The sequence below is a fragment of the Opisthocomus hoazin genome, chromosome 4 (assembly GCF_030867145.1).
Source record: "Opisthocomus hoazin isolate bOpiHoa1 chromosome 4, bOpiHoa1.hap1, whole genome shotgun sequence".
NCBI classification, from domain to species: domain Eukaryota; kingdom Metazoa; phylum Chordata; class Aves; order Opisthocomiformes; family Opisthocomidae; genus Opisthocomus; species Opisthocomus hoazin.
The window spans coordinates 78,781,479-78,807,780 of NC_134417.1; positions in this window are offsets into that span (position 1 = coordinate 78,781,479).

Here is a 26,302-nt window from a genome sequence, read left to right on the forward strand (position 1 = left end):
TGTTGTCTAAAATACTGAAGTGGGAATAAATCTTATGACATATCCTGAGCTTTTCTTCTGTTGATTTTCTTTCTTAAACTGGAATAAATTGAGGGATTATATATTGCATTTCATAGCTAGAGAACTTAAAGAAAAAGACTTAGAGATCTAATGAATATAGATGTCTCCTGGGAAAGAAACAAAGAAAAGAAAGCAACAACGAATAAAATAATTGCATAGATAAACAGAAAGACCTGCCTGATCTTACAAAAGGATGACAAAGAAATGAAATAAAACTCACTTATGGGAAGGGTAGCAAAACATCACTGGATTTCACTCGATCACTGGCAGAGCATCATGGCAGAGGCAAGCCTCAGTAGCCCGTCTTGCTATCTTCATGAATCTTCCACAGTGGATAAACCTGAAATGCTCATTTTAGTTCAGGATATATGTGCTGGCTTTAGTAACACTTCCAGTTTTAGGTGTCTTGTACTCTGGATCTTTCTAAGGCAGAAGAAGTATTTTGTAAGGGCCCACTATGCAACACAAAGTAAAATATGACAGCAGCATGAAACACTAGAGAAGCCTGGATTTTGACCATAAGGTAAACATTGGCTTGGTTCTTACCTTTCAGGACAAAGAGCATCTTTCTAGACAGGTACATCTGACAGTTCTTAGTCACTAGCTCTCCCATGCCCACTACAAGGAGGTTCAGTTAATGGTCCTGATAACTGCATGGGTGCAATGCCAACAGCTTTATCAACATGTGAGTGTCCGTGATGAGGATACAACTGACCTTAATTCTACTTTCAGACTCTTCCAGTGACTTGTTGTATGACCTTCAGAAAGGAACTTCTCTGTGCACTGTTATTCCCAATGGGATAAAGAGATAACGATGTCTACCCACCTGGTAATGAGATTTGAGGGCTGCTGATAAAGCGCAGGCCAAATTCTTGGTATTATCAGCACTTATGTGACTTCAGCAGCATCAGTCAGCTAGTATATGCGAGGAGCAGGAGCTGGCATGTGTAGCAGTAATTGGTAGTAAAAGCAGTTGATAAAGAGGGCTGTTTAGTGCAGTATTCTGGGCATTGAATGGTATCACAGAGGGGATTATTTGCACCTTGTGTACCACATTATGTCTCAGATAAAGAGAAGGCAAGCGTTTAACTGTACAAAAATGCTTTCTCTTCATATTTTTGTTTTGTAAGTGAATTTCAGTCTGCTTAATCTGCAGCTGGGTGCTCCCTGCTACCTACTTTGAGTGGGAAGGTGGGCCAGGTGACCTCCAGAGCTCCCTTCCAACTCAAACTGTTCTATGATCCTAATTTGGTGCTGTTGCCTTCATTTCCTCCACCACTTTATTGTTGTTCCTTACAATGCATTACTTTTCTTTGGAATCTGTTGTTCTTTCTCAGATATATTTCCCTAAAATTTTTTACAGCGGTCAACTAGTGGTCAAGAGAAAGTTACGAGCATAGTTACTTTTAATACTAGGACATCCTTGTTAGCAAAATATACCCCAGACATAGGCCTAGGCAAAGGTGTTAGGTGCACCAAACAAAGATCAGGACAGTTTTGACAGTGTAAATGCCAAGGAAAGTTCTTTTCAACTTTTGTTTTCTATTTCTATTCATTCATTACATGTTTTCAGAGCATCCCTCCACCTGCCTCATTATTGCCCATAATCACACTGACTGTTTTCTCTTCAAGGACAGACTCCTATCCAAGTTCATAGATACTTTTTACAAGCTTTGGCTTGCTCATTATAAAAATTCAGAAACACTCACTTGCCAGAAAGTGGGAAGCTCCACCTCACTCTGTCTGACCCCAGTATTCAGCTGTCTTTGTAAACATTTTGAATGTTGGCATTAGATCTGAGAGCATAATTGCTGTGTTATTTAAGAGTGTAAACTATGGATCATAACAGGTGTAATCTTTACTTTTACCTAAATATTGTGGTGATTCCAGGAGGAGAGGCCTTTCTCTAGAAGTCAGCCAACTGGTCTTTCATTGCAAAAGTGTGTTGAACTGGTGTAATATTTTAAAATAAAGTATCAAAGAGAGTTTGCTTATGTGGAAAATAATTCTAAGGAAATTGAATAGGACATTGCTACTGCAGTCCACATGGCATGACTTGTACAGTTCCCAACTCTTTACAGAAGTCTGTGAAATCTTTCATTTTATTCAATTTTTATTGTTTGCGGGGTCCTCTTGTACACAGATGTTCTTCTTTTGGGTGATGGACAAAAAACTAAGAAGTGTTCTGATATGTTTCTATGTTTTATTTTTATTACATATAGTAGAATTATTGAAATATGAAACAGAAGTAAAAAGGAAGGTGTTTTACACCAAAGAAATTAGCTGTGCATTCGGGTAACTGACTGGGCTTTTTTTCCTTTTTCCTTTGTTTTTAACACAGATTTAATCCTGCCTACCCAGAGAGAAGGAAAAGAGAAAAATGGTGACACAAGCTTATGTAAAGAACAGTTTGCCTAGCATTATTGTTTGCACCCATGGAAGTGTGAAGGATTTGGTGCACTGGCTTCAAGTTGTCACCATGACAGCATGGAGGGACAGGCTGCAGCTCCTCATTATGCAGGCTGAACAGCTTCAGCCATATCCACTCCCCAACAGGGATTCCATAAATAGAACTAGCATTTCAAAAACAAATACAGCAAAGAATTGGAAGAGGTATTTGTCACCTGTCTAGAAGTTCAATTAGGCACAAGTCAGATAAAGTCACTATCCATCTAGAGATTTGGAAACACAACCAACCAAACGTCTTGTAACTGTTTTATTTTAATGACTCAAAACCCTTAAAAGGAGTGCAGTGGCCCATCAGACAGTGGACAGCATATACATTTTAGCAAATAGAACTGGTAGCAATGCACTCATTCTCAGGATATTTGGCACCAGATACAAAAATTAATGGCTCTACACTCTGCCTCAGTTCTAGTATTAAGACATGACATGTAAGGCTTTTTATTAAATGTTGTCCAAGTCAAATGCTAACAGGGAAAGTACCAATGCGAAGCATTAAGCACATCCTTCCTGTCAGAATCAATGGCAGCTTTGTGAGCATTTTATCTGAAGAAGGGCTTAGCCAAGTTGGGAAGGAAAGCTATGTTGAAGTTTTGCTAAATTTTGTCTTATTCTTTTGTTTGAATTCTCAGAGGGTCTAACACACAGAGCACATTTTCTTTCCTGCAAACTGGTCTGAGTGCATGAGGCCCAGCTGAAGATCCAAAAGGGAAAACCATGAAGCGTAAAGGTGATCAGTGTCAGAGCGGTGATGAGGGAAGCACTAGGGGCTAGTTACGCAGCACAGAGTGCCGTGATATAGGGAGAAGAGAGACAGACTAATGAAAATCAGCTGGTGTTCTCATCTGTGTCTTCCTTTAGATGCATTGACAGAAGCAGACATAATGATTTATCTGGGACAAAATAGCCTGGTAGTAGATACAGAACTCAACCTCATTAAGATAAAGATGCATACGATATCCTTGAGGCAGGCAACACAGAATATAAAATGGATCTGGGAGAAGTACTGTCAAATCATGTTTAAAGAGAGTCAAAAAAAGAAGCAATTGAAAATGCTTTGATAGAACAGCAATTTGATAATGTGAACCTTCAGGCTTAAGAGTATTAAAATATGGTCTAAGATGTGTTAGTTCCTTGTGTTAGCAAACCCAAAAGGCTTACACCTATTCATTAGATATTCCAGCAGCTGTAGTGAATACAAACTTACTGGGCCTTTTGAAGAAGAAGCTGACTTGATGGGTTTCCTTACTTCCCAGGAAAATCACTTACAGACAGAAAAATCAACACTGGTGTCTTATCACCCATTGGATAACAGTGTCATTGACCCCAAAGGGATATCGCAAAGGCAAGGCTAGGTAAAGAAGGAGGGAAGAGGCACACAGTTAAGAAAAAATTAACTCATTCTGGAGCACCAGAATGGTGAGTCACAAGCCCTTTTAGACCACAATCTATGCACTTCAAGGGTTAACTTCTTTCTGCGGCTACTGGTTGAAATGAGAATAATAAAGTTGCTTCCAAAACCACTGTGACTGATGAGCATTGACCTTTGATGTTTGACTGCTTTGATATTGTTTGCTGATATTTATTACTTAGCATTTATTGACCAGAAGAGGAAAGCAAAAATGTCTGGTTGCTATCTCAAATGAGTGAACACCATGGACTTCAGAAGATACAAAGTTTTGTGGAAACCAATCAGACATTGGGCAATATTAGTAGATTTTCATGTCAAACGTTTTTTTGGAAAAGAAACAGATTAATATGGAGCAGGCATTATGGAGTTTAAAAATAAATTTCCTGTTATTAGAGTAGTTCACTATTACAGGATGTTTGCTATGTAGAATAAACCTTTGGGGATAGCAATCATATTGGACAGAGAGAAGATTGTGACAGCAATAATAAAGTGTACAGCACAACAGTGTGGGAACGGCAGAAGAAAGAAAAAAAATTGTAGCACTGTATATTCTTACCAGAGATTCACATTGAGATACAACCTTAAATAATTACAAGACCTGAAAGTTTTTTCTCTTCTTTTCCATACATTTCCCTTGTCTGCTGGAATGAGAAAGAAAACACGCTTTTGTGGATTCATTTCATTGTACTTTATTTATTTCCTGATCCGTACAGGACTGAGAATCCATGTGTAGTAGTGACAAACACTACGTGTTATGCTGTTGATGTGTACCAGCATATAAACCCACCAAGAAAACAAACTAAGTGCCAAGCCCCTTCTGACAAAGCCTGAGAGGAAAACCAGATTGGAGCCAGATCCTGGAAACATCTCGTTTGTTCTTGTTGAACACAGCTGAGATTGTGAGAGCTGCACCCTGCCTGGCTGCCCTCAGCAACAAAATATGAGCACATATATCTCAACTGGCTTTTAATATCACTGCAAATTTGTTACTACAAGGCTGAGGCAGTCACAGCAGAGTAGGACTCCAGCCATGCAGGACTTTAGAGAGCTATCTCAGCAGCTTGAGTTGAAGCCAGATGCAAACAGGAAACCAGTATAGCTGTTGATGTCTGTGGGTGTAGCTATTACCTTTATCCGGGGTTTTATTCTACATTCATCACCTGAGTACCAGGGCACTTCTACTCACAGCATCTAAAGCAATCATCTGCACCAACTCAAGTTTCCAAAGGGCTCTCAGAGGTATCTTAGCTAAAGCACCATGCAGTAACAAGGTCTCGGATCTTGCAAAATCAAGACAAATATTGCCCAGGGTCACAGTTTTTATGTGACAGCTGTAAACTAAAACAGATAGGTGCAGTGTCAAAGCCATCTTCAACACGTGACTTTTTGGACCTGATGTGAAATAACCAACACTATTCTGTCATTCAGTGACACACTGCTGAAGTTTAATCACCTACCACCTGCTGGTGTGGTATTGATACCATGAACACTGTGCCAGTTACTTAGGTCCTTTTTCATGAATGTGCAGGGGCTAGTGCAGTGCAGGACACTCTGGATGAAAATTTTGGGGTTCAGTAGTAAAAACAAATCATGAAGGACTGTGTTAGTCTTCTCTGGTGTGAGTTTCTGTCACCTCAGGCAATGCCTTAAGCAAATGGAAAATCAGGCACTGGTCATCACATAGGTTCAACAAAAAAAAAAAAAGTGCAGCTCTGTATTTCCTAATTGATGGCAAGACAACATAATGGTTCCATTATCTTTAGGTATATTCCTTTAAAAGACAAAATCTCAGCTGCCTAGCTTTGGCCAGTTGCACAGATGCATGGACACAACTCAGTCCAAGGAGGAGATGGAGGAGTTGTGTTCTTCAGACCTTCCAGTGTCATTATTTCAGAGACTCTGAGCTAAGCAAGACAGCTCTAACGACACAGCCTGTCCAAGACGTCTATTTCAAACCGAGAAAGAACCTCTGTGCACTCTTACTCTGTCATTCTTGGGGTGTCTTGTGTTATTGCAAAACACTTCATTGCTTTTTCTTGACACAAGATTTTGTGCTTGCACTAATGAAGCATAATCTCCACTTTTACGAGAAACATTCCCGTAGCAGCAGGGTGAAGCCAGTGCCATTAATTTCATACTCTGCCAGCAGTCTATCTTTAAGAGGCAAATCCCTTGCTGATGATGGCACATCAAAGTGCTGGTGCAAGAGCAGGCGTCAGTGGGCTGGATTCTCCGGTACATCCATGCTACTTTGTGTTGTTCTGGCACTGCATAAAAGCTTTAACTGGGTACTTGGCTTTAGTCCCCTTTGTAGGGTCCAGATGACAAGGCCCTGGTTGTCCCTGGGGCGTCACCAGGAGTGGAAGGAGTGATCATGACCTCCATGCCCACCTTCTTCCCAGTTGCCTAAGCCAGCTGTGCTACTTATTTCTCATGACTATAAAACAGCCTGAAGCCTGCTTTGCTTTATGCCAAGGGCTGGCGTAGGCAGTGCCCAGCACAGGCAGAATAAACTGCTGACCTTTGCCATTCTGTTCTCATAACTTGCAAATGAGTGCAGCTTAGCTGGTCCAGGAGCCTGGCCAGCGTGTGACAAAAGAGAATGAGGAGTTAAGTGTTCCCTTCCTCTCTCAAATGTCTGAAATTCATTTGGCCAGTCCATGGCTGGAAGCCACTGCACCTGTGAGTACATCCCAGGGGGTCACTGTGGCCTGTCTGCCTCAAAATGTCAAAAAAACTCGGCAGATTCTACAGTGGGAAAGTGAAGAATAACAGAGTCTGCACCACTGGATTTTCATTTTGGATAGTAAAACACTATTTATTTTCCTTTAATTATAGAGCAATCATGCTTTTCTGAAACAGGGCTTGCAGATTTCACTATAACTTCTCTCTTAATTGGATGTTTGTGAATGTAAAGGTTTCTACCATGACTTGTGGAATGAAACAAAAACATCATTTCTGCATTAATTTAATTCTCTTTTTTCCACCCATTCTCTCACAATCAGGTTTCCTTGATATGCTTAATCTTTTGCAATGGTTTCCATGGCAACTCCTCTTCATCATGATGCCACCAAGGACTCCTGTAATCAGGAAGCCCAACTTTGCCAAGGGATCGGTTTTTACCTTCTCCCCTGCCCCAGCTCTGCCATGGCATCACTGCTTCCTCCTACCCACCCCACCTTCCCCACAGTCACACCCAAAGGCAAGGGCAGGAAGCACACAAAGGGATGTTATTAAGGTTTTATGATTATTGTTACAGCCAAAGCTCCTTTTCAAGCCACGTTACACATCACCGGCTACTGCTGTATTCCCAGTAAATTCCCATCAGAAAGGTGCGGTACTCATAGCTATTCACTCTCAGAAATTCAAAATATTATCCTTGTTGTAGCATCCAAACCTACAAAATAGCTTGTCTACAAAGCAGAGCATCATCTGTGTGGTGTTCAGTTACAAGAAGCAGCCTCTTCTGTACAGCACAATACCACAGCTGTAGTGTGCAGTACGTGAATTATCCCATACTGTACTGCACACATCCATAGCAGTAATATACAGATACATAAATTAACTCCTGATGTACAGAACAAAGCCATAGCCATAGCATACAGCTGTATAAAAATAGTTGATGCCAGGCTGAGCTGGCTCCAGCAGTGTTTGGATTACACTTTGCAAGAACTGTACTTTGTTGCTCTAATTCCCTTCCTACAATTTACCTCCCCCTCCCTCAGACCAACCAGCTCAGAGGAGTGGACTGTGTGACTGGCAAATCAAACATTATTATTAATCACTGTAATTACTTTTCTTGGCCCAATTGCAGAGCCTGGGAAGCTAACCACAGTCTCTAGAGTGCAACCTTAACTATAACATGTTTCTGGGCCACCATTACCTCATTGTTAGTCATGTTCAACCAGAAAGAGTTTTGAAACTTTTTTTCCCTGAAACCTCTCGAACCACGTATGCTGCACAGATCAGTGTGAGAATCTCCGCATATGCATCTCTGTGCTTCCAGCTAACCACTGATGTTGCCAAAACCTCCAGCATTTAGTCCAGGCTGAGGAATAGGCAAGTATTTTTTCTTCCCCTAGTCACAAGCAGTGTGAATGGTTTGAATCACAGAATCACAGAATGTTCAGGGTTGGAAGGGACCTCTGGGGACCCCCTAGTCCAACGCCCCTGCCAAAGCAGGGTTAGCTACAGCAGGCTGCACAGAACCTTGTCCAGGCGGGTCTTGAATATCTCCAGAGAAGGAGACTCCACAACATCCCTGGGCAGCCTGTTCCAGTGCTCCGTCACCCTCAGAGGGAAGAAGTTTTTCCTCAGGTTCAGACGGAACTTCCTGTGCCTCAGTTTGTGCCCATTGCCCCTTGTCTTGTCGTTGGGCAGCATCACACCAGAAAAGAGTCTGGCCCCATCCTCCTGACGCCCACCCTGAAGAATTTGTAGGCATTTATAAAGTCCCCTCTCAGCCTTCTCTTCTTAAGGCTGAACAAGGCCAGCTCCCTCAGCCTTTCCTCATAGGAGAGATGCTCCAGTCCCCTCATCATCCTCATAGCCCTCCGCTGGACTCTCTCCAGTAGCTCCACATTTTTCTTGAATGGGGGAGCCCAGAACTGGACACAGTACTCCAGAAGGAGCCTCACTAGGGCAGAGTAGAGGGGAAGGAGAACCTCCCTCGACCTGCTGGGCACACTCTTCTTGATGCACCCCAGGATCCCATTGGCCTTTTTGGCAACCAGAGCACACTGCTGGCTCATGCTTAACCTGTCGTCCACCAGGACACCCCAGTCCCTCTCCACAGAGGTGCTCTCCAGCAGATTAGCCCCGAGCCTGTACTGGTGCATTGGGTTGTTCCTCCCCAGGTGCAGGACCCTGCACTTGCCCTTGTTGAACTTCATCAGGTTCCTCTCTTCCCAACTCTCCAGCCTGTCCAGGTCTCGCAGGATGGCAGCACAGCCTTCCAGTGTACCCATCATTCGTCCCAGTTCTGTGTCATCAGCAAACTTGCTGAGGGTACACTCTAACTCTTCATCCAGGTCATTGATGAATAATTTGAACAAGACTCGGCCGAGTACTGACCCCTGAGGGACACCACTAGCTACAGGCCTCCAACTAGACTCAGCGCCACTGATGACAACCCTCTGAGCTCTGCCATTCAGTCAGTTCTCAATCCACCTCACTGTCCACTCATCCAGCCCACACTTCCTGAGCTTCCCTGGGAGGATATTATGGGAGACTGTGTCGAAAGCCTTGCTGAAATCGAGGTAGATAACATCCACCGCTCTCCCCTCATCTACCCAGCCAGTCACACCATCATAGAAAACTATCAGATTGGTCAAGCATGATCTCCCCTCTGTGAATCCATGCTGACTACTCCTTATAGCCTTCTTTTCCTCCACTTGCTTAAAGATGACCTCTAGAATGAGTTGCTCCATGATCTTTCCCAGGATGGAGGTGAGGCTGACTGGCCTGTAGTTCCCTGGGTCCTCCTTCTTGCCCTTTCTGAAGACTGGAGTGACACTGGCTTTCCTCCAGTCCTCAGGCACCTCTCCTGTCTTCCAGGACCTTTCAAAGATGATGGAGAGTGGCTCAGCCATGACCTCCGCCAGCTCTCTCAGCTCTCGTGGGTGCGTTCCATCAGAGTCCATGAATTTTTGGGCATACAGATGGCTTAGATGATCCCTCACACAATCCTCCTCAACCAAGGGAAGGTCATCCTTTCTACAGGCTTCCTCTCTTACCTCCAGGGCCTGGGATTCCTGAGGGCTGGTCTTAGTACTAAAGACTGAAGCAAAGAAGGCATTCAGTAACTCTGTCTTCTCTGCATTCTCCGTCACCAGGACACCCATCTCGTTCAGCAGCAGCCCCACATGTTCCCTAGTCTTCTGTTTGCTGCTGATGTAGTTGAAGAAGACCTTCTTGTTGTCCTTGACATCCCTTGTCAGATTCAATTCCAGGTGGACCTTAGCCTTCCTCATTGTATCCTGCATGCTTTGACAACATTCCTGCACTCCTCCCAAGTGGCCTGTCCCTCTTTCCACATTCCATAGACCTTTCTCTTCCACCTGAACTCCGCTAGAAGCTCATTGCTCACCCACGGGGGTCTCCTGCCTCCTTTGCTTGATTTCTTTCTCAGAGGGATGCACTGATCCTGAGCATGGAGGAAGTGATGTTTGAATAGCGACCAGCTCTCTTGGACTCCCCTGCCTTCTAGAGCCCTGACCCACGGGATTTCTCCACGTAAGTCCTTGAAGAGGCCAAAGTTAGCTCTCCTGAATCCAAGGTTTTGATTCTACTTCTTACCCTACTTCCTCCACGCAGAATCCTGAAGTTCACCATTTCATGGTCACTGCAGCTGAGGCTGCCTCCAACCTTCACATCCTCAACCAGTTCTTCTTTGTTCGTTAGTACAAGGTCCAGCAGCATGCCTGTCCTCATCGGCTCCTCCACTACTTGCATGAGAAAGCCGCTATTGATGCTCTGTAGGAACCTCCTGGACTGCATGAGCCTGGCTGTGTCATCTTCCCTGCTGATGTCAGGGTAGTTGAAGTCCCCCACGAGAACCAGGGCCTGTGACTGTGAGGCTACTTTCAGCTGTCTGTAGAAGGCCTCATCAACTTCCTCATTCTGGTCAGGTGGCTTGCAGTACACACCCACAATAATGTCACCCATATGAGCCTGTCCCTTAATGCTATCCCATAAGCTCTCAACTCTTTCTTCATCAGCCCCCAGGCAGAGCTCAGTACATTCCAGTTTCTCCATCACACAAGGAGCAACTCCACCACCTCACGGTGTTGGCCTGTCTTTCCTAAAGAGTGTGTAGCCATCCATGGCAGCATTCCAGTCATGCAAGCTGTCCTACCACGTCTCTGTAATTGCAATGAGACTGTGGCCCTGCGACCGCGCACAGATCTCTAATTGTTCCTGCTGATTGCCCACACTGCATGCAGCGGTGTACAGACATTTCAGGGAGGAAATCGAGCACGCTGGTTTCCCTGGAGGGGTGCAAGAGGATCTGCCATGTCCGTGCCCACCCTGAAGGTTGTTGGTCTTCTGCTTCTCAGCTTGGGACACAGCTGAGGAATATTTGTCACTGCTCTGACTGGCCACTCTTAATCCCCAACCAGATGGGATGGCTTGAGCATTGTGACTCTGTCCCCCACCCCCCGAGTCCTTCAGTTTAAAGCCCTCACACCAGGTTGGCTAGCCTGTTGCCAAAGATACCCTTGCCTCTTCTAGACAGGTGGGTTTAACCTCAATGACATAATTTACTACTGCAAAATATATCATTCATACTTTTTTAAAAAAGCCATGCTACTTTCAGCCTACTGCTTCTATTCAAGTAAACATTTTTTTTACTAATTACACTAGCTCTGAATGCCCGCATAAGGATATTTAAACACTACTTCTGAAATGTGTCAGCTACTTGATTCCTAACTGATGACTGCAAGGTCCCTGAATACAGAATACGACTTAAAAAATACTGTGCCTCTCAGCCTAGTGCCTGCAGGTTGCCCAGAGAGGTGGTAGATGCCCTATCCATGGAAATGTTCAAGGTCAGGTTGGATGGGTTTCTGAGCAACCTGGTCTAGTGGTAGATGTCCCTGTTCATTGCAGGGGGGTCAGACTAGATGACCTTTAACGGTCCCTTCCAACCCAAACTACTCTATAATTCTATGATTCTATTCTATAATTTTATGTATTGTTTTTCTTACTGTATATACTATACTGTGTGTTACTTTAAACAGACATTAAAAATGAAAGTTTTTGTGATGGCTCCTTCTACACCTAGAATATCAGAATCTCTTCTTAGGTCAGTGTCATCTCCTGTCTCCAGGGACTCACACATCTTTACATGTAGGAGCACATCAGCGTTTTCATGCTGCACTATGTGACCTGAAACAGAGGAAACGCTTAAACCTGCTTATGGCTTATGCTAAATTTGTGCTTGGTGTTGCCCACATTGTACCAGAAAAAATACAGATGTGTGGCAACATCGCAGCCCATCGCAGCTATCCAATGAATGTGGTTACCATATTGTTATGAAAGTGACTGACATTTTTCAGCTTCTGCTTTTCAGCTAACTGCTATTTTACAGGCTGAGTGGAATGGTCTGATGGTTATAGAGCCAGCTGGGAGAGGGAGAGGGAGGGAACAGCTCAGACACTTTTTAGCCAGCCTTTCTTAGCAATCATAAACAAGCAGAATGAGTGCTAGTGCCCATTGTCTTTGTGCAGGCAGGGGTATGCAGGTTATTGCTAATTGCCAGCTACCTCTGAACACTTGAATTAAAACTCAGCAGCCACTTTGGATTTTTCCAGGGCTTGAGTAGTCATTTGTGAACTCCTGAAGTGGCAGATGAGGGCTGCAGAGGCGGAGAACTACTCGCTGTCCACAGGTAAAAGCATCTGGCAGGAAGGCAGAGAAAGGTCCCAGCCAAGGCAACAAGGCAAGGAGGGAGAGCAAGAGTGTCTTAGCCCTTCCTGACACACAGCCTTGCACCCATGGCCGGCTGCCCTTGGAAGCCCTCGGGGATTTCTAACAGTCTGAGTGGCAGAAGCATTACCTCTTCATCTTTAGGGCATTAGACGTAGGAGAAACATAGCCCACATTACAGAAGAGCTGTGAGGAGAGAAAAGGCACGTGGTTCTGCGCTCGTTATAGTGAACTTATTCACATCACTTGCTGAAGGTGCAACCTTTGACAAGGACTCTGAACTCAGGGCAAAAAGTAATCACAGTATCCCCAGTTCCAGAAAGCTTTTCTGAGCAATCAGCTATTCAAAACCATTGTTCCTGCCATGTTTGTGCATTCACTGTCAGGTACAAACGATGCCACGGTGGCATGGGATGTATATAAAAGAAAGATAATTATCCCTCACTAAAAAAGGTGTATAGATAGGAGAGACAGAGCAGTAGTTGTTCCTGTGTGTATGGGGGGCACTGAAATGTCTTGGATTAATCATTGTCAAAGAACAGACAAGTCCCTGGGAATAAGTTGAAAGAAGGAACACTGAAATAAAGTTATTACAAATCTTTTGAGGCAAGTTTGCAAGCCAAAGATCTTGTAAAAATAATATGTATTTGGAGTAAATATATTTTCATGAAAATTTCTCATTTTTGTCCAACTTAGAGCTCTGTATTCAAATAATTTCTAGTTTTAGTTAGAAAAGAATTTATGGGATCTTTCCTGCTCTAGTTGCCATGAAAATAGTGAGAATTTTTGCTGCTATTTTAGCAGGACAAGCAAATGTTGTGCAGTCTGACTTTTTGCAAAGACAATGTAGATCTGAAGGCATAATAAAGGTACCTCTAGCTTTGACCTTTGATTTGCAGTTGTAAATATTAGTATTTGGCTTCTAAAACTTGAATGAAAACATCATGATTGCTTATATGAAAAAAATGTGTTTGTAATTATTTACAGGCATGAAATTTTATCCACAAGAAGAGAAATCAATGCTGAAAATCTGACCCTAAAAAAATTAGCAATGAATGTTCCAGTTAATATTTCCCAAGCATTCCTCTGTTGCAGTTCTTGACTAGCTTTTCTGTTTTAACACTTTCATTTTGGACGAGGCACTTACAGAAGTACATTTCACTCTAAAATGGAACTTTTGCTATAGCACAGCAGAAGAAATCAGCTCAGACATTTCTATGATCCCCAAATACGGACAACCATTCAGACTACAGACACAGGAGTTGTCATTCACACTGTCCTAGCTACTGGTTTGGTTTTGTGTCACTGCTGTAATAGGGTCTTGCCTTTAGCCTTAACTCCCTGTCCCGGTCCCCTGGCTATCAAGGTTCCCAGCCAAGACCTCAACCATTGCTGGTGAAGCATTTTGTGCTCAGACCTCTGATTTAAAAAAACTTATTGTACACAACATACTATTGATCTATTTTTTTGCACTTCTCAAATCCTGACACATGCTTAGCGGGAGGCTGCATGCATACATCTTGTGCACACCTCGAGGAAGCTTTCTCTCCACTTTCCCTTCCCAATTTCCTTGAATTTCCTAGTAGACTAAGTCAATGGGAAGACTGACAGAAGCAGCAGAGCACAGCACCAGATAAGACTGTTCCTTGTTTGTTCTTCTCGCAGCCAGTGCTGCTGTCATGTTAGCTGTTGTCTGTCTCTCCAGCAAAGGCACAAGGGAAGCTGCGGGCACCTTATGCTGCAGTCTCTCCTTTCCTCCATGGACTGTCCCTTTCAGCAGCTCTCTGCAGCGAAAAAATCCAGCCATTCACTGTTATCAACATTTACATTACAAATATTAGCTAATTAAACAGTACTGCTTCTTTATCATTTACTGCGCATCTCTTGCAGAACTTTACTAGCTGGATAAAATACCTCAAAGGGGCTAAGGAGTTTAGCTTTCTAATCACTCATTCCATTTGGTGTTATCTATGTTTATTTTTGTTTCTCCACCTACAGATATACTTAGCAATGAAAACAAGCTGCACATCCACATACTTGCCTTTGGAGTCTTTGATCCTTAAGACAAATGTACGGTTATTAAAACAGTTATCAGACACTTACAATCTTAGTGTTGCTGATGGGTTTTTTTTCTCCTTCTCCTTTCCCCTCTCTATAATTTATGCAACATTTACTTACAGGAGTGCAGCTTTGGCTGATGCAGCAGTATAAAGTAACATACCTGAAGCAAAATAATAACGGATCTTTGGGGAGATCCCTCCATGAAAGGAGCCAAGATTAAGGAAAGCAGAAGTTTAGAAAGCTGGACTGAAACAAATCCAAGCAAAACATGCATACACCAGCTACTTCGTTCCAAAGGAGGCAGGTGGCAGGCTTACATCCTCCTGTTCTTCAGCTACCCATTTCCTTTTGTGGTCATTTTTCATATGAGTTGCTTCCTTTTCTCGCAAGCCAAAATCTGAATATATTCATTCTGTACTGTGCTTGCAGTTTCCAACCCAGCTTACACATAAAATAATACAACCGCAGCTTCCTACATTCCAAGTTTATCTTGCTTCTGCAATCGCTTTGCTCTCCTCTCTTTTGGATACTTCAACATCAGGAGGATGAGAGAACTGAGAGAAAACAAGCTGAAGGAATCGAGAGTCTGTATAAAGTCACATTAAAATCTGGGTAAATTATGACATAGGAGAATGCGATATCTCTCTGGTATTCATTTATTTGGCTTGAAACAATAACTGAAAGATTCTGTCCTGGACTCTCAGTGTCTTAGCACACTATTAGCAGTACAACTGAATCACAGATGTATTCAAACCACCAGCTCAGGAGAGCTCAGTCAGCCAAGCACATACAAAACCTTCCTTCTGCTTCTCTAGTGCCTAGGAAACACATGATTATCTCTTTTTTTAAAATCCTATCAAACAGGTCTTCTTCAATGTGGCCAGAGCTGACCAAATTCAGACTATTTCATACCACAGGAAAATGATGTGTATTGGCATTTGAATATAGAAAGCATTCAGAAGGGAGAACAAATATTAAAAGTAGTAAATGAAGGTATAGCTGAGTCTAGACTAAAGATAAAGATTATCTCATGAGAATACCAGAAAACAAAATTTTAATAATGAGATAACAATCAAGCAAAGCTATAGCTTGTCATGAAAATATTTTAAACCAGACAATTTTAAACTAGAAAAACTGGAATTATAAATACAAGGCAGAATTTTATATTACTGTACAATTACTACTGATGTTAACAGCACTAAGAGAGGGCAGGATGGAAAAATACAATGGGTCAGAATGATCATGCAAATGACTGCTCCACATGCAATACAGAATAAGGTCCATAATTCATCAAAGGACAAAGTCAATGCCTTAAAAGTTGTTCTTAGTTCTAGTTCATTGATTTTATTATGAATGTGTAATAGCTGGGGTGAAAATTGCTGAGATGTCTTCAGACAGAGAATATATTTTTCAGTTATATGTGTTCAGCTCCTAGGACAAGGAAGCCACAATGATATTGTAGTTCTGTGTTGTGTGAAGCTTGTTCAGCTTTATGATACACACTATACACTTATGTAGTTGGATAATAAAAAAGATGCATCATATTTGTGAAAAACACCTTTTACTTTAGCCTAGAGAAAGATTCACAAGAACATACTTTCAGGTGTTCTTGGGAGTATTCATGCTGTAGCTGAGTGATAGCTCCTGCTGCCTTATATATTAAGGCAGTGTCATTTCAGCACAGACATATCAAGGAAGAAATGAGTCAGAGCTAAAAAAAACCAAACCAAACCCAACTGTTCCATGTGTTGCAGACCTACTGAAGGCTTATTGCCTTTGGATTTGTATCCTGCGTTCTGCAGCATCACTGGTAACTCTACTTTTCTTCCTAATCTCCCTGAATCTTCCCCACATGTCCCAGCCCAAACCACTAGTGTGTTATCTTCCAATACTTCCATACCATGTCCCCGCATTAGCTGAAGCTGCCTTTCATGTTCTGGCACCTGCTGAGCTCCCTAGTGTCTCCAGAAGTTTTTCTCATCCTCTCCGTCCCCTATGATGTTGCTAGGTCTTTCCATCCTTTCCTCACGAAGTGGGGGGTTGCCTTTGTCACCCCTGCTACAAAAGCCTGAGATATTTCCTCTCATCACTAAAGGGCCTTTGCCAGACCTTGGCACCAAGCAGGGGATGAAGGGACTGATAGTGCAGGGCTTCATACTCGTTCACTGTCACCACCTCTGTGCAGGTGGCACGATGGCTTTCCAGCTGCCATGGCATAGCTGTGAGGAGGCTGACCAGGACAGTGGGGACTGAACTCTCGCTTCTGAATAGGGTCTTTCTACACAGGTAAAGATAAAATTTGTATGCATTTGATATCTGTGAGACATTTAATCCTTTGTCAAATTTGCTAAACTTTCATCACATCTTCTACAATTCCTGGGGGAAGACATGAGGTGACAGACAGACAGACGGACACAGACGTGTAGCACTATGTGTACATCTCATTTGCTTAGACAACGAGGGTAAGAACTCAGGAGTTGAAACAGCAGAACTGCTCCTGTCTCACACAGGCATCTACTGAAATAATCTAGGAGGTTGCTGTACAGATTTCTGGCTTCCTCATCCTAATTTCTCAGAAAAAAGGATTTCTTCCATAATTATCTCTATGCTTACTAAACGAAAGGATGAAATCATATTCCTCTAGTCCAACTTATCTGGACATCATTCTCTCCTAATTTTCTTTTTCTCTACTGATGGAACCATACACATACACAGACACATACATAAAATGTGTATGTCCCACCTGCTACATAAAATGTGTATGTCCCACCTGCTTGGTCAGTAATCTAGCATAGTTATTTAGGAACTAATTAAAGATATTTCTTCCCCAGGAAAACACAAGTCTTTCCACCAGAAAAAATTTTAAATAATTCAAGTTGGCAATTTAAAGTTATTACTGGATTCATTAGAGCTTCAATATCCTACCTACTGCTGAGCTGCTGACAGGACGAGATTTAACTGAAATCAGTGGATCCAATTAGAGCCAGGGGTCTGCACATTGAGCACTTTCAGAGTACAAATTATTGGTGACATTTCTAAACAGTGATTGACAGCTGAAGCCAGCACATGTTTCTTACACTGTTTTGGAATGTCATTATGAGCAGGAGTGGACTTTGCAATCTTTCCATGGTACTAGCAAAAAAAATCATCTTTCATTTTTTTGCTCTCCATTTTTCAGCATAGACTTTTTTCCAGAACAATTGGACACTTCCAATGTAACTCGGGATTCTAATTTTTGTTGTAACTTACAAAGGCTGCAGTTTGCAAAGGGCCACCCTCAGACCTGGGGAGCGTTAGATCTGCCTTTGTGGAGAAGAAGCAGCGAACTACACAGATACTAATAGCTACTTAGTCTCTATTATCAACATAATATTTTGAAAAAGAACAGTTGAGATGGTGTGTGTTTATTAATTTTCCTCTCTTACACAGTGAATTCTCTGGAATGTATTTCTAATCTAATTTCATTTTAGTATGTCATTTATTAGCCTAACTGATTCCCAATTATATCTCTCTACAAACCTTGCCTCTTCTAGAATATTATAAGCACTGTCCAAATATAAATAATTAATAAGACAAGCGTGGCTTTCTTATCATAGGTTGTATGTTATCAACTGACTCACAGCTCATGTTTGTTGTTGCAATCACTTTGCTTCCAGCATCTGCTCAAGTATTAGTCCTTCTTGTTGCTATTGCAAGGGAACAGGTTTAACCACCTTGGATGTTGGACATGCTAAGATAAAGAGGTGTGCGTGTATGAGAAGACAAATTATCTCAGTGTGGTTTTCCTGTTATTGGTATAACAAATTGTTAAAAATTTAGGCCATGATCATATAATTATTTTGTGTGGAAAAATCACATGGACATCACAGTAAATTAGTTCAGCACAGAGAGAGACTGCAAGATGAGGCATCTAGCAAAATGTTTAATATTTCAAGTGTATCATTCTTCACAGTGCTGCACAGTCCAAGTAAATGAAGTAATGCACATTGGGAAAAAAAAAAAAATCAAACAGTTCCATTTCTGTGTTCCTCATATAAATAATACTGAAGATTCCATGACCTGAAAGAAAGTCCTGAGAAATAAAACCTGATTGGCAAAATTTTGCCTAGAGTGTTGTAATAGACACCCCAAACTACATGTTCAGTAGATAACTTTCTACTACATTCTTCATTATACCTGCAACTGGACGAATTATTCATTAGAGATAACCCTCCCAGTGAATTTATCGTCATATTACTTATACAGTACATACCTGAGGCTGATGGCCTAATTTGTTTACATTCTCCACTATATGGCCAAAACTGGCCGCTAATAATAATAATAATAATAAAATTTTGTTCCATTAATTTATTAGTTAAGAATAAGGTAGAGATTTTCAAAATTGCAGCAGAAACAGAGTATGAATAATTGTGTTTGTTCTCACTGAGCTTTATAATACTTCCAGGTCAAATCTGCAAATAAAGTCCATGAAAATCTCACTCTTTGTGAAAATAAGCAAAGCAAAAAGTGGTTCTAAGTCACATCAACTGCTATTATATTGTAATAGAAACTCAAGGTAAGATGCCACTACAAAGACATAATTGAAAGCCATACAGAGGGGCTTAATAAACATGAAAATCTAATTCTTTTGTCAACAGTTTGCCCCGAGGGAACTTGCATCCTTCCCCAATAACAGAGCTGAGGAATCTGTCAGTCATGTGCAGGAGTCTTGATCCTCTCTGTCACTCCTGTGGTACTGTAAGAAATGGTTTCAGAAATTTGAGTTGGTTTACTCCTAAAATACATTACTGTAATAGTCCTAAAGTGTCCCCAGCATACCAGCACAGTCTTTGTGGACCAGCCAGACCAGTGGTCCTGTCAGTGGAACAGCAATATTGGTCAGGGCTCTAAGACGAGGAAGGAAATCAGCTCCACATTTAGTTGAAGCCCAGGTTCACCGCTTGCTTTTGAAGCTCGGTGGCTTGGTCCCTCTGGCCTAGCGGATCTCACAAAATTGTGTTCTTCAGCCTCCCCTTCATAATGCTTTCCATTACACCCTTCAGATACAGCAGAGAAGAATGCCTTTGTTTTCGTCTTCAATCTTTTTGCAAATTTGTCTGATTCCCAGTCTTCTCCTTCAACATGGAATTATTTCCTTCCTTATTCCCTTAAAGATCCTCACGTCCACACATTCCTGGCTATGAAGGTCTCTCACATGATATTTGACTATAATCTACTGTATACAAATACCCTGAGAGAGAACAGAGGGAGGCCACCAGGATCTGCTTGCTCAATATCCACCATTCCATCTGGGATGCATAAAATTCCTAAACAGTATGTTTTGTTGCATAAAATGCTTTCAATCTTCCTAGCTGTAGCTGCACTACTGAGTAAACAAGTACTTCACTGCCAAAAATCCCAGCCAAAAGTAACTGTTCCATATATTCTTGGTTGGGCTTGGACCAAACAGTGGCCTGAGAACTGTAATGCTTGCACTCGACAACACCTGACCATTGATTCAGCTTTCAGAGTATACATCTGTTTGATTATATGTTTCCCTTCTCAAATCCCTCTAAGATGTGGATGTCTAAAACATGTCTGTTGTTACAAAACTCAATACCCTTAGGTTAGGTTATGTTACTCTACTGTGTATTATGGCTAAACAGTTACTAAGCCCCAGAAGAAATACCTGCCATGCTGTCCATAAGAAAAGAACACTTTTCTATAAACAGCTCTTGTCTCATGTTCTGTCACATTGGAGTGACTGTGCAACACAATTGCAATGCAGAGCTGTGCTGGAGGCAGTTCAGTTCCTGAACTGACTGTGAAAAATGCCTCCAGCAAAATCCTGCAACCTCTGCTCCTTCTTCTCCCAGGAACCATCCATGTTCTGTTGGACAGGCAATGGTTGTTCCTGTTTGCTCAGGTTTGTACCCAGAAGACAAGAATGAAAGTGAGAAAGCAATTTTTGCTGGCTTCCCTCCTTCTCCTAACCCATCGCAGAACCCACCATTCTTATTTTAACAGCACATGCCTGTTTCTGATCCAGGAAATGGAAATAGCTGATAGACCTTTCTCATTCCTCTGCAACAAGGCTGCATGTACAGGAAAATAACTCTACTGTAGGAGTCAAACCCAGAGCACCAAAGAGATGTTCTCTTTCTCCCAGGCTTTCAAAATACTGGTCCTACCTTCATCTCCAAGATCCTCTTCCTCCTTCCAGCATGAGAATTCAGCTTTCCAGGATACATACAGGAAAGCACATTCAGGCTTAAGTCTCTGTTTACACCATAGAGACATTGTTACTGCTCCCATGGTCCTGTTCTGCAGTCTTCTGAGAACAGATATGAGCTCACACTGTCTGGACTCCAAGACAGCTGCTTCTGCTACTGTCGTTTTTTACAGCAGAACGTATTTGCTTGGCTTCGGCACTGGACTAGCTACATCCTCAAAGCTTACAATTGTGTTGGAGCAAAAGCAGAGCTTGTTCCCACAGACCTGCAAAAGATATTCTCGAAATATGCTTCTGATCTACTCATTCTCCCATGCTCTGTTTTCCTCAGTCTATGTTTTTCTCCTGACAGTTTCATAACTCTTAAGTGGGAAACCTCCCAGGTCCTGAGACCCTGATTTCAGCTCCAGTATTTTTCCCAGATATTGTGCAAACCAATGCCACAGTAAATGGATTTGTGAAAGTCCGAAGGCTTTTCTGTACTTCCTTGCTCTAGACAATATATAACAAATAAATCCACTGCTCCCTGGAAGTGCATCAGTGTTCAATGTCTCAGAGCACTTCAGCGACCAGAGTCTCGGTGTTCTTGCATTTTCTTCTTTCCTTTTATAGGAAAGCAGGCAATCGACCTTAAGAAGCTGTAATCCCTATTTAGAAGTCTGCCTCATCTGTAATGTCTATTCGTCCTAGGAGTGTGAGATTCCTACACCTTTAGTTGTGCCCATGGATGTTCTTCTCCTTTTCTGTTCCATTTTCTTTAGCTGTTAATCCAATAGCATCACACTCCAGGTGTCCTTGGTCCCCTTACATCTTAACTCCCCCAGGCTGCTTTCTGGACCTGTAAAGGACACCATTTCCACAGCCCAGAGATTCAAAGGTCCTTGCAGGGTGCTTAGAGTCCTCTGGTTCAGGAAAGACGAAGGCTCTGAAAACTGAAAATTAAGCCTTTCCTCCCTGTAGTCTGCTTATGAGTACGGCCACTTTTCCCCATGAATATTATTTCTAATATACTCTCCTTCTCAGAAGGTACCATTTACAAGGGCAATCATTTATTTGGTGATCTTCTTTGTTTGGTGTGTGATGGAAGAGTACCTCTAGTCACTGCACACATGTTTAAGTATTTAGATCAGCATGTTAAGTGAACTTCCATATTAAGGAGCTCACTACTGCCTGAAAGATCAGGTCATACTGTTGCACCAGCACTGACACTCAATAGACTCTTGTAGGCACTGATGCAACTCAGTAACTAAGCAGAAAATTAAGTTGGCCAAAGAAAACCAACAGTTTTGTGGGGCTTTGTGAGTTGAGTCATCTCAGTGCAGAGCCCAGTGGGTACTCGAGTTAGTGCAAGCTGGGGAGGAGGAAGGGAAGGATGCACAGCGCACAGATGAGGATCGGGAGCCAGAAGCAGGGAGAACAGGGAAGAGTGCAGGGAAATAATGTCTCCCTCTTGCAGCAGTAGGAAGCAAACAGGCCAGCTCCGCTGTCCTCTTATTTTCACCTCTAGATGAATTTTCAGCCTGTTCACCACAGAGCCTCACTAGCTGAGGCAGTGGGAAGGTGCAGCCAAGGAAGTCTGCATTGGCCGAGACAAAAGAAGTGTCCTTATAACCTAATCCTGAGGTGGTCATTCAAGTGCCGAGTGAATACCACTTCAGACATTTGCATTGTTGTGATTTCACTGTTCATTAAAGCACTTAAGGGAAAGGTCATATTGTGAAGTTGTGAGTAAAGTTTCCTTTTCTTGACTAGGGGCCTGATTTCCCCTAATTTCCACACATTGAGGTAGGTGGGTTGGGAAGTGCGTTTACACCCCTGTTCAGTGAGTTGTAGGTAGGCAGTAATTATGCCATGCACTATGGAGGTGACTGGTCCTGTACCACGAACAGCCATTAGACAGTTTCCACAGCAGTGTGTTTAATTTTATTGGAAAAGACTTCTGAAGAACAAATACATTCTTGGAATTCAGAATCAGATCTTAACTTGCAAACAAGGTAAAAAAGCTACATTTGCTGGGTAGTTTAATTCCGATAAATAATTCAGCCTCTTCCAATAGAAAGTCCTGCATTCTAAAACAGAGGATTGGCTTTGCACAAATGATTCTCAGTGCAGTATTTGTTGACGAGCAGAAGTCATCTCCACTGGATTCTGGCGGGTAGCATATGTTTAACTAAAAAAGTTTGGATGTCGTGCAAAATGTTAGCTGCAAAATCTCCCCTGTTCTTTGATCATAGGCTGGTACATCAAATAATAAGATATTCAAGCATCTCCTTCTCTCAAAGCTGTAATTTATGTCAATAGATAGGAGGGAATTAGTGCAAAGCATGAATTTCATAGTGAACCTTTCACTACAATACTGCTTTCCAAAATGTGTATTTCAACCATCCTAGTACAGACCTCATCAGTATGAAAGTCTTTAAGACTTACATTGATCAACAAGTGATAAAAGAATTCTTAAAATTTAACAACTTAAAACCAAACTTTAAAAAATATCCACAGGAGAGCACAAGATTTCTGAATATACGCTTACTCTTTCCAACATCTATTTTTCCTTTGCCCTTAAAGAAATTCAAATTAATTATAAAAATGAGGACATTCCTAATAGGATTTTTACTGAAATGTTACAAGGTTTAATTTCTGTGAAAGTACTGACAAGTTTATTCATTTTGTAGGAGTGTGGAATTTGCCTCATGTAACACTCCGGACTTAGCTACAGCTTTGATAGAAATGTTATTTGGTAATTATCTTCCCTTCCCTTAGGGACAAAGTAATTAATTCTGTTCTGCAGTCCACAGCATATGCTGTTTTTACACACATATGAAGGATGTATTCTGGAAGTTTATGATCAATAGTTACTTTATTGACAACAAATAACTCATCATCCTGACAGCTCTATCATGACTTTCAAAGAAATTTCAGGAACACGGAAGTCAAACTTTGCTTCTTAACCTTTTTGTTTGTATTTTGGGTGGGGAGGAATAAAGCTAAAGGAAAATAAATACTTAAAATTAGCTTTCATCAAAGAATTAGATGACATTTCCTACACAAACAAAGAAAATAAGCCACAAAAATTTGTATTTTGACATAACTCACAAGTAGAGTAAAATCCACATGTTTTCCCTACTTTTTCATTCTTTATTCCTTTCCTTTAGAATAGAGAATATTTTAAAATTCAGCTTAAATACAAGTTTGAGTAATAAATTTTAGGTACAGGCAAGGAGCTGAACCTCCCCCTAAGGTACAGTTTAAGGCATGTGACTTTATTGTCCATTACGGAGAAACTGTGTGTCTGCAGTTAAGATGTTCATCACAGCTTACAATCACAGTGTCGATTGTTTTCTGCTTTCAAAGAATATGTACAGAAGAAGCATATGCCACCTGACAGAAACCCAAATATAGAGGTCCTGGAAATGCTGTCTTTGTGACGAGGAAGACAAAGATGTTCCTATCAGTATTTTGACCCAAATATTACTCAGTGGAAGTCACTGCTTTCAAGAAAAATGCTTGTAGTAATTGTCTTGGCAGACGTTTTTGTCTGTAGCAAGGGAAGTCCTAGCTCAGTAAGGCTATGGGGGAAAGGGCTCACCTCCAAGGATTCTCACATTAGATCTGCCTCGTCCTCCATCCCAGATACCATGGCCTGGGCAAGCCATTTTGGCTAGAGAGTTAGAAGTACGATTTCCTCCAAGGATTTCTTATGAACAAAATCTCCTGGTACAGATGCAAAAATACAGCATGAATTTCCCTGTTTTCAGTCTATCCTTTCTCTTGGCAGACAAAATAAAAAGTTCATCACAAAAAGCACTCCTGTAAAACCTACCGTCCCCTCTAGGGAAAGTTGCTTCTTCTTCCGCATGTGATGTACCTTCCAATATAAACTTGGCTATAGTTTCTTGGGGTTGTGGTTTCCCACTTGAAAAAATAATGATAACAGCACTTCCTGCCCAACAGAAAGGTAGTGTCAATAAATGTATTAGAGATGTCAAGGAATGGAGCTATAGAAACACAAACACCAATACTGCAGCTAGGAACTAGGAACTTAATGTTCTTAAGTTTTCACTGTCCAAAAATGCAGTCAGCTCTGAAACAACTGAAATTCTCATTTATCCCATCAGCAACTGAGGGACTTGGCACCAGCCACATAATTGCTTCTGGCCTTAGTCAGTTTTAAAAAAGCTCTTGGACGTAATCTGCCAATAAGCCAACAATTAGATGTTTTACAGGAAATGATTCCATTGACAAAAATTAAGTTTAGGAAGAAGGAGCTGGAGGACTGGAACTGGCTGCACTTCACAACAGTGCTGGTAATAAATCTTGACAATAAAAGGGAATGAAATACTTAAGCCAAGGATGTGAAATTACTAAAAATAAAACTAGAGACAAATCACATTCATCTCCCAGATCTCATCTGAATATCTGACCGGAAAAATTTCCTGCCACGATAGCTGCAGCATCCCAAGAGATCCACATCTGCCTTCACCCATGCAATTCTTCCAATCAAAAAGACAATAATGAGTGATGTTCCTTTCCTCATTATGTGTGTTTCAGTTTGTGACCAAGATAAAATACTCAAAGTGGATAGGAAAACAGTAGTTAAGTCCAACAAAGATCACAGAATCACAGAATAGTAGGGGTTGGAAGGGACCTCTGTGGGTCATCTAGTCCAACCTCCCTGCCGAAGCAGGGTCACCTACAGCAGGCTGCACAGGACCTTGTCCAGGCGGGTCTTGAATATCTCCAGAGAAGGAGACTCCACAACCTCCCTGGGCAGCCTGTTCCAGTGCTCCGTCACCCTCAGAGGGAAGAAGTTCTTCCTCATGTTCAGACGGAACTTCCTGTGCCTCAGTTTGTGCCCATTGCCCCTTGTCCTGTTGCTGGGCACCACTGAAAAGAGCTTGGCCCCATCCTCCTGACACCCACCCTTCAGATATTTGTAGGCATTTATAAGGTCCCCTCGCAGCCTTCTCTTCTTCAGGCTGAACAAGCCCAGCTCCCTCAACCTCTCCTCGTAGGGGAGATGCTCCAGTCCCCTCACCATCCTCGTAGCCCTCCGCTGGACTCTCTCCAGTAGCTCTTCATCTTTCTTGAACTGGGGAGCCCAGAACTGGACACAGTACTCCAGATGAGGCCTCACCAGGGCAGTGTAGAGGGGAAGGAGAACCTCCCTCGTCCTGCTGGCCACACTCTTCTTGATGCACCCCAGGATCCCATTGGCTTTCTTGGCAGCCAGGGCACACTGCTGGCTCATGGTTAACCTGTCGTCCACTAGGACACCCAGGTCCCTCTCCGTAGAGCTGCTCTCCAGCAGGTCCACCCCAAGCCTGTACTGGTGCATGAGGTTGTTCCTCCCTAGGTGCAGGACCCTGCACTTGCCCTTGTTGAACCTCATCAGGTTCCTCTCTGCCCAGCTTTCCAGCCTATCCAGGTCACGCTGAATGCCCCTCTAGGATTCCTTCCAGACTCAGATCCACATTTGGCAAAAAAATACTAAACACCATCAAATGTATGAAAAAATCCTTCCAAGCCCAGACTGCAGAACGCCTCTGTTTTTCCGCACAAGGCACAGCCTGGCTCTGGCAGTGCAGCCACCCACTCTTGCCTCAGACAGCCAAGGACTCAGGACATGAGTAGTCCTTGCACTCATCACATGCATCATTAGCACCTTC